The 9,674-nt window shown below is 35.3% G+C and overlaps 1 long non-coding RNA gene across 1 annotated transcript in view; it reads left to right on the forward strand.

Annotated features, from left to right (window-relative positions):
* The window catches only part of LOC139013117 (uncharacterized), a 61,301-nt gene extending 52,418 nt beyond the window's left edge, over positions 1-8,883 (forward strand). Inside the window, exon 3 of the long non-coding RNA XR_011471934.1 lies at positions 8,549-8,883. This is a non-coding gene — a long non-coding RNA (uncharacterized lncRNA). The remainder of the gene's footprint in view (positions 1-8,548) is intronic.
* Positions 8,884-9,674: the final 791 nt, after the last annotated feature.

The raw sequence follows: 9,674 nt of genomic DNA on the forward strand, positions 1-9,674 counted from the left end.
AAGGCACCTTATGCTCCAGAAAATTAATGTATTACTCTGACAACTTTGTTCTCTATTAAAAATGAATCATCCTTGAATCAGAATCTCTTTACTTTGGAGGTTTGTATCTCACCCTTCATATTAATTTAACTTTGTAGAACAATGACTAGAAATTGAATAGCACAAAAACTAATGAGAAGCAAATTAATTCAGAAAGGATTTATAATGAACTATACCAAGTAGCAGATGTGTTCAGCTCAATAAAGATGAACATGAAATCCAAAAACTATCACAAAGGTTAAAAAAAAAAATCAGGGGTCAAGGAATGGCCATGTATCTGTTCCCCTGACCTTCACCAATCTCTAGCCTAAATATAAGAATTGATCATTGTAATGTGTCCAGGTATTTCCATTAAACACACATATTACATGCCTCATTATTCAGGGTGAGCTTTTCAGATTAGTCCCACCACAGCTTTAGACATGAGGAGATGGCATGCAGGGCACACCATTTTCAGGTGGGGTCATGTGACATCCCCTGGGAGCCTGACAGCAGCCAGAGAGATAGTGGGCTGTGACCTTAGGAAAAGGAAGGGGAATAATATAAACAACCTTTGGATTTTTAGGAATTTATCTTGGCACAAATCTTCAAAGACACATAATCCCTTTGGTTGCTGAAATGCTATTACAACTTTTTGAGTATGTACGGGTTCAGTGTCTCAGCAGGACACTGAATTGTGAGCACCTCTTACACAGCTCTCTGGCATTGGGCCTAGGGTGCCTCTTGGGAAGGAAATCACTCTTACATGGGCAGCAGCAAGCCACACGCAGTATTTCCAAGAATCTAACCCCTAATTAAGGGGCAGGTATATGAAAAGTGAGCATCTGGACGCTGACCACTTGCCCATTTCTGGGAATGCTCTCTGACATCAGAAGCAGGCACCAGTTAACATACCCGAGGTTGCAAGTGATAGCAATGACCACACTTCCCAATATATGAACCAAAGAATTGGATAAAGCTGGTCTGGAGGGAGCATCAGGGAGAAAAAAAAAAGAAGGGCAGGAGAGTAGAGCAAAGGCCAGGATTGGAGCAGGAATCCCAAGGGGACGGGATCTTGTCTCTAGGATCTGTAATACCCATTCTATTCTATTTTTTGTACTTAAGAAATCCTGAATCAATTTCTCTTGCAAAAGAAATACAATGAGGGGGCAATGTTAAACATAAAGCCCCCTTTTCTGACACTTATATTTCCCTCCAGTATCATTCATTTATTTCTCCAAAAAGTGCAAGTGAAACAGTATTTTCCTAGCATTGTACTTAGCACTGGTAACACAGTGGTACACGTAGATACAAATAGATACAGTCTTTACTTTTATGCTATTCCCAATCTAGTGAAGCAGACAAACATTTAAGAAATAGTTATACCAATGCATAAATAATTACAAATAATAAAGCACATATTTGGTGAAATAACGGGTATCAGGAACATTTATAATATGATAACTGGATGAAAGTAATGCTTCCATGAATATGTGATGTGATATTATATTGGGACTTGGATTATGAGTAGAGAATGGCCAAGAAATGAGTAAAGATAAGAACATTGTATGTAAAGAGAACAGCTTGAGCAAAGGTTCTCAAATGGGAGTGAGTGAGGTACTTAGACTTTGGGAGGCCACTGTGCCTGGAACTTGATCAAGGGTCAGGGTAGTGTGAGGTCCAGTAGATATAATCAATACTACTGTATTTTTTAATGTGGAAGTTGAGGATCACAAGAAATAACATTTTTACCATTATAACTATGTATAGTGATGGATGTTATGTTTTACACTTGAAACATACATTGTTATATGTCAATTATATCTTAATAATAAATTTTAGAAAAGAAGAGATGCAGTCAGAGTATTGTTATGAATACTCTGAATAAGAATAACCGAATGAGAATTATAATTTCAATATTAAATCACAAATATGTTTTAAGCCTGGCTTACATAATAAATACTGAATGAGCTATTTCTCTATAATAACTTACAAGCATAAAGGAGTCCTGATATGTAATCCTGTGAGTGGGTACAACAGTAGATCATCCTAAGCAGGAGACAATGAAGAATGGGGGAGAAACAGAGGAGGATAACACAGTTATGGTTCAGGCAATGGCTGACCCAAGAGCCTCCAGGCACACATTTATCACGATTATCAGCAGTACCGGGCATGTGGTGCAGTGATTGTGGTTTCTCAGTCCCATTGTCATGGCTTGGGCACCAGTCAGTAGTTTCCATAGCCCAGAAAGAAGTTCTGAGTTACAGAACATGTAATACTGCTTCATGATCACTGTGAGATAGCCTCACTTGGGAACTCCCAGAATTACTGGGAGAATTCTGAGAGTATTGGTATTCTGCAGAATGTGTGCATATGGTGCAGAGGAATAGTATTTTATAATTTTTAATTTCAACCACTCTTTCTTTCAATGAAAGAGGGAATGCTGATATAAAGGAATATCCTTGAATTAACATTAATATATTAAAGTTTTTGCACAAATAAATTTAACTACTCTTAGTAATGAATTATTTCCAACATGTTACTTGTCACAAAATACCGGGGCTCTTGGGATGGTGTTGTTAAGAACCATTGTTCTAGAGAACTGATTCTCCATCACTCATACTTGACTCTCAGTGCTTCACAAAGGGCCTGTCATGTAAAAGGCCTAACAAACTTTAAGTGGATTTATGAGGACTCTTTTGCATGCAAGTCATTGAAAAATGAACTCAAACTGATTTAAGCAAAAAGCAAAACTCCTTGGCTTCCATAACTGGACATTCTAGGAGTAGCATTAGCTTCAGACAAAACTCAATCTGGCTTCTCAAATGATATCATCAGGCCTTGGTGGGTAACTCAGTTGTTCAGAGTGTTGTCCAGATACAGTTTCAATTCTCAGCCAGGGCACATACAAGAAACAACCAATGAATGCAAAAATAAGTGGAGCAACACATCAGTGTGGTTTTTTGTTTTTGTTGTTGTTGTTTTGGTTGTTGCTTATTTAATCCTCACCTGAGCATATGTTTTTATTGATTCTTAGAGAGAGAGGAGAGAGAGAAACATCGATGTGAGAAACTTTGAATGGCTGCCTCCCTTATGCATCCCAACCAGGGACCAAACCTTCAACCCAGGTATGTACCCTGACTGGGAATTGAACCTGAAACCTTTTTTTTTTTTAAGTGTACAACATGACACTTCAACCAACTGAGCCTCCTGGCCAGGGCGGCAAATCAATATATATATTTCTTTCTCTCCTAAAATCAATTTTAAAATGATATAATCATCTCTTTCTCTCTCTCTCTCTCTCTCTCTCTCTCTCTCCCTCTCTCCATCTCTTATTAGTTCTTTTTTCATGCAGTTGCACAATAGCCAGGGGGCTCTGATTTTCCCACATACTCATCACTGAGGATTTCAAAGCCTAAGAATGGGGAACAGGCAGACCTTGGTCATTTGCCCACAAGTCAGAGAATAAGCTGATGACCAGGTCTAAACAGAATTTGCATGGACTATGTGTAGGTTTCATAATGTATGTTACACAGCCCAAACATATTAACCTGACATTGAAATGAACAATAAAATGTGTTTGTGTTTTATCCAGAATTCATAAAATACATTATCCTGGATTCACAGTAAGTGAAAAGTTGTTTTTTTTTAAATCTCTTGATTAATGTTAGTTTTGCGTAAAGAAGGAAATATTAAAAGCACTGAGCTGTGCATTAAGAACATATCAAAAGGATAAACTATTAAATTTAAATATATTATAGATTTTATATTTTAAGTATCCAGAATTATGACATTGAGAGTTTAGGAGAAAATTATTAAAGTAATCTTTAATTCCTGTAAAAAAATTATAATTTAAAATTTGTATTTCAAGAAGGTCAGACGATTTTTAATATTAGAGATTTAGTCAAGAGTGATGCAAGTCATTTCTCAAACAATTAAAAGAGTAATATTGAGAGAACAGGATTACTTTATTTTACCTCCTTTATTAATGCATCCGATTTTCCTTATTCTTCATAAAATATTAAAAAGTAACAGAAAAAAGATTTGTAGTCATATACTAAAATCAGTATAGTAGTGTAATTATAGCTCAGTCTTGCTCTTAATAGTGACATATGGCTTTCTCAAACAGTATGAACTTTATTAGCATTAATGTTTTAAATTGAAATGACTATCAAGAATTTGGTCTCACATGAAGGAATCCAATCTGCAAGATTATATTTATAAGATCTATCTTTACAACATTTATAGTATAACTTTTTTCCATAAAAATATTAACCTAAGTTTATTGTATATTTTACTGTTCTTTTTCCAAGGTGATTTTTTATTCTATATTGCATGCATCATATATCAATACATGAACAGTCATTAGTATCCTTCAAGCAATTGTCAGAGTAAATGAGGTCAAAGAAAAATCTATTACCTTCATTAGTAATTATTACTAAATCCATTTTAATGATAAAATGAAACTTCCTTTTTACACTATCAATATTTTCTAATCTTTAGGGTCTCAGACATGAAAATAGCTTATCTAAACTTCTTTCTCTATTATTGGTTGATTGATTGATTGATTGATTACACCAGAATTATATTAAGAATTTTAATGGAAAGAAATATTATATGCTATGTCAATCATTATAGTTATAAGCATGGCTATAGATTTCTAGAATACCTGAGTGACAACAATCTTTAAAACATGCTAACCTCATCCTTCACCATTGACAAACTGTTACATGCTGAATTTTTGCATTCAGGAACCCTTGCTTCTCTGTTCAAGCCATAGATGGTTCTAATTTTCCTTGAATTTTGGTGCATGCATGAACTTCTACACTTTCAAAGACACAACGGATGGTTTGCACTAACTGAAGTAGCTCACTCCTATCTCTCATATTCATCACACACCAACTCATGGGGATAGATGAGAAAATTCTTTCCATTCCCCCTCACCTAACATGCTCTCTCCCCTCCTCTGCCCCAGTTGTACGTCACTGTTACTTATACTTTCTAGTTTCTAACACTCCCCATGTCATAGATCAGCTACTGCTTGTTTAGCCAATTCTCAAGTTTTATCTGCACATTCTTGGATAGTTTTCCAATTACCAAAGGTAAAGGACCTTAAATCTTCTTAGTAGTTGCTATCATATTGTTGCTTTCTCTAATTGTTCATTAGGAAATAATTTTATTCTTTGTAATCAGTTTTCCTAGCCTTTATCTTCTGTCATCTAAGTCTTTCACTCACTGTAGGACATTTTAAGTTTAGTCTTATGACTAACTGATGAGTCAAATGGCAGAATACATATCAACTGCATATACAAGGATTCATGGAGTGAGTTGCTTTTAGCCACATTCCCATGTAAGATGCACAAATGAGTCCTCTGAGCACCTTACTCAGCTGGATAATTCGATATTCAAACCTGAGCCTTTTGTAATGAACATGAAGGTTCTGAAATTAATGGGAATATTTGAATATTGATAGTACCTTATATTTGAGGAGTTTGAAACTATATTAAACTGAATCATAAGTGATCATATTAGAAATCTCACCACTGTTTTACTATTCCATTATGATAAGAGGTATTACATAACAGGTAACATGCAAGTCAGCCACAAGATTCCTGTAACAGCAAAGGCTTGTATCTCCCTGATGCCTTTGGCCCTGCAGGATGATTCAGAGGTTCTGGAACTGTTTGGGCCAGGCCAACCTCACTTAGCAGTTTAAGAAACACCCAAACACTCTTAAGTGTTTGGCTTGTATATGCCTTTTAAAAATGTAATTTGTTGTTTACTTTCTCTTGAGGGAAAAGAAAACTGTCTTCTTTCAAATTAATTAAAAAATGCATAAAGGTAAAAAAGGAATTATTCCTAACTCAGAAACAATGACAACAGTCCTGATAAAATTCACAAAGAAGAAACAGCCATTCTGCCCTGTGCCTTCAGGAAATTTCCATGTTGTTCCTTTTTAAATCACTTTCAAAGAGAAGATATGTTCTCAGTTTGGTTAGCGTGGAACTAAGGCGCTGGCATGATTGTATCCACATGTTGCTCATGTTGCCCATTCTTCATCCATGCAGTGAGCAGACCTACATAAGTTCTGCCACCAGCAAGGACCATAAGCCTCTGCCCTTCTCTCTTATTACATTTCTATCCCACCCTCTTTCCAGGAGGTAGTTTTTCAAAAATTTCTCTCCATTAGTCAACTATATTTCTTTTTCCCACAAGTAAGCCTGAGCCTGGGTCTAAGATTTAAATACAGGGTGAGGCAAAAGTAGGTTTAGAGTTGTTCGTATGGAAAATAATACAGTAATTTATAAATAATAATACAATATTAAACTCTGTGTTTCACATACTCACAACTGTAAACCTACTATTCCCCCACTCTGTATATGTAAGAAGTAAACTTAAAAAAACCTTACTTGCCCCTTATCCCTGAGCCACCTCTGCCCCCAACCTTGATTTTAGGGTAGAAGAATGCGTTAATGTTTCCAAATCTTGAGTAGCTTTTTAATGTGGTGTTTTGATTCCTATTTAGCAACTGTTTTTTTGTAAATGCATTCCTTATATCCTCACCCACCTTTGTGGGTGCGGTTTGAAGGGGAGCTAGGGTGGTGGTTAAAGATGACGGACTGAGTAAGGTTGAAGCCTTACTTAGTTTGGGGCCATAAAGCCATCTTTTACCATCAAAACATCTCCTTTAACTGCTTACAGATAGCAACCAGAGATGGGAATGCCAATTTAAAGTACAAGTCTAGCATTCTGTAAGGAGAAGGGGACTATAATACAAATGAAACAATAAAATCTGATATCAAATGCTCTAAAACTATGGAGAGAAAAAGGAGATTTGAAAGAATTATGAAAAATGTGGTGACTAAGCCATCTTGAAACAATAATTACAAGTTATATTGCTGTTAAATATATTTTAACAAAATGTAGACCTTGCCAAATGCTCCTAAAATGTAATTTTAATGATAATAACCAACTTAGTTAAGTGTACTAATGGCAATTTACTTTAAACAGATAGATTAAACAGCATGCCCCTTGGGTCCTTGTTGTTTTAATCTATTCTCCTGTAACTTATCTATTTGAAGATGAACCTTGGCAAATGAAATACCTTTCTGTATCAAACTCTGCTTAATTTGTATGTGAAATACTGCTCTTGCCAGTGCAAGAATGTGGATTGATGTCTTGTAGAAAGGTCTTAATATGAGTCAACAAAATATGGTACATGGCCATTGTGAAGATATCTTCACATTACATTTCTCTCTACCTGTGGGATGCCCATTTTCTATACAAACTAAGACATTTTAGATATATTGCAAAAGTGTGGATTTTATGGGGAAAATAATATTATTTGTACCCTGAACCAGGTGCTGACAATCAGAGAACACTTGGAGAGTTGATAAACAGATTCTTGAAGAGAAAGGAACTTGAAGAAAAGCTAACTTGAAACACTGTGCAATATGCTCAAACTTCCAGGGTTTTAGGTTCAAATGTAATGAGTTTGTCAAAATCAAACAGGACATTCAGGTGACAGACGTTACTAATTTTAGCTTATTTTTATCTTAGGGGGCCTCTTAATTTGTACCAGGTTAGTATGCTGTACATAGGTGTGCTGGCGTAACATATGGCTGCCAGGTTTACATGATATATATTTTATTTTATTTTTTGACTCCTACAGTAGTCCTGTAAGTAGGGAACTGGGGAATGTCCATCCTGTCAGACTGTCTCAATGTGTAGGAATACTACATGTCAGCATAGAAACTGATAATATTGCTTGAGCACTTACTATACAATAAGAGATTCCTATCAATTATCTTATTTTATCCCCATCTCCTTTCTATAATTTAGGTACTTTCATCTCTCATGAAAAACCTGAGGCTTCCTGCTATGTGATGTTACATGGTCCCTCCTAGGCCACACATGTAATGAGTACTGAAACCAGCATTCTGTTCCACGTGTCTGGCTCTAAAACCTTTGTGTTTAACTGTCATGGGCACTGCTCCCCCTCCCCCCCCCCTACCGCCCCCCCTCACACACACAATCACGCTTATGCTGCATTGTCATAAAATGTTTTCCTAATAATCAGAATCCAATGCAGGACTCTATTTCCTCATTTTCTTTTTCTTTTTTCTGATTTGTTTCTGTTAGCATCCAAAAGGAAGAACTGAGTTTGTAAAGGTTAGGTAAAGCCTTCAAATAGTAAGAGGTTGTATTTTTTAATCCAGTAACAAGCCTAGTAATATTTAAAATCACTTCTCTTCTCTCCAGAGAGCCTAGAGTCCCTACAGTCATAATTCCTTTAATACTAGCTTCCTTGACATATGAAATATGTCTATATATCTCTCAATTTATTTAAATTTTATCTTAATAAACATATTAAAGCATACTGACTAGATCTCTGGCCAAATTAATTTGACTCTTTTCATTGACTAAAAAAAAGTTGAAGATTTTTAGATTGCTCAATTATTTCTGAATTGCTCTCAAAATCAACAACGAAGTAATGAGTATTGATTACCCTTCATCCTTCTCTTTTCAGATCACAGATTTATCTTTTTACACATGTGAAGCTTTACCAGATGAGGCCTTTACCAACATTGAGCATCAATACCTGTTTGCAACCAATTCCAGTTTCCAACTCCTTTGCAGAATCCATGAATCTTATTAACTATTTTGATAAAGTTATTAAGTTCTGTGACTTTCTCAATGCATCTATCACCTAATTTTCATTTAGTTTTTCTTTTGGTTATGAATTAAAAGGTGCTTTAAGAAGAAAAGAAAGAGATAGACTTTAGAACTATTGACTATAATTAAATTACTCACTCATCTGTAAGGTTTTTCCTATAGAACTTTATGTGTCTGGATAAAAACATAATGGGAAATAGATTTGTTATGATTTTGAGTCTTCACATTTATTTGCTTTGAATCTAAGTCCATGGTGACATGCCATTAAAGGCTTACAAGATATTTGGTGTTTGTTAGTTTGTTCTTTCTAAGAGGTAATATGCCATTTATATTAAATCTCAAAGTGAATGTGATACCAAGAAAATCTTGTCAAAGTAAACTCTAGTTATTTCCTAAAGATTGATAAAGTCATTTCCATACTATGAGATACCTAGTATCCTTAAGCTATCTTCTCCTTTTAATAGCAAAAATAAGAGTTGATTTGATTTTTTAAAAAAATCTATTTTTATTGATTTTTTACAGAGAGGAAGGGAGAGGGATAGAGAGTTAGAAACATCGATGAGAGAGAAACATCAATCAGCTACCTCTTGCACACTCCTCACTGGGGATGTGCCCACAACCAAGGTACATGCCCTTGACCAGAATCAAACCTGGGACCCTTCAATCCGCAGGCCGATGCTCTATCCACTGAGCCAAACCGGTTCAGGCTGATTTGATTTTTAAAGTACTTAGATGTATGGATTATAATGAAAAGCTATATTGAAAATGAAACCATCTTTGTAAGAAATTGTAATTTATTGTTGCAAAGAGAATATACTATGGAATATTTGGAGACTTGTAATGAAAAAAAGTTGAAGAAACCACTAAATTTATCTATTAGAATGGCTAAACATTTAGATAGGTAGCTAGATAGATAGACAGATGATTAATTGATAGATAGATAGATAGATAGATAGAGATAGAGAGATATAGAGAGATAC

This window comes from Myotis yumanensis, unplaced genomic scaffold (assembly GCF_028538775.1).
Source record: "Myotis yumanensis isolate MYYU_CA2020_CCGP unplaced genomic scaffold, mMyoYum1.0.hap1 SCAF_6, whole genome shotgun sequence".
Lineage (NCBI taxonomy): Eukaryota > Metazoa > Chordata > Mammalia > Chiroptera > Vespertilionidae > Myotis > Myotis yumanensis.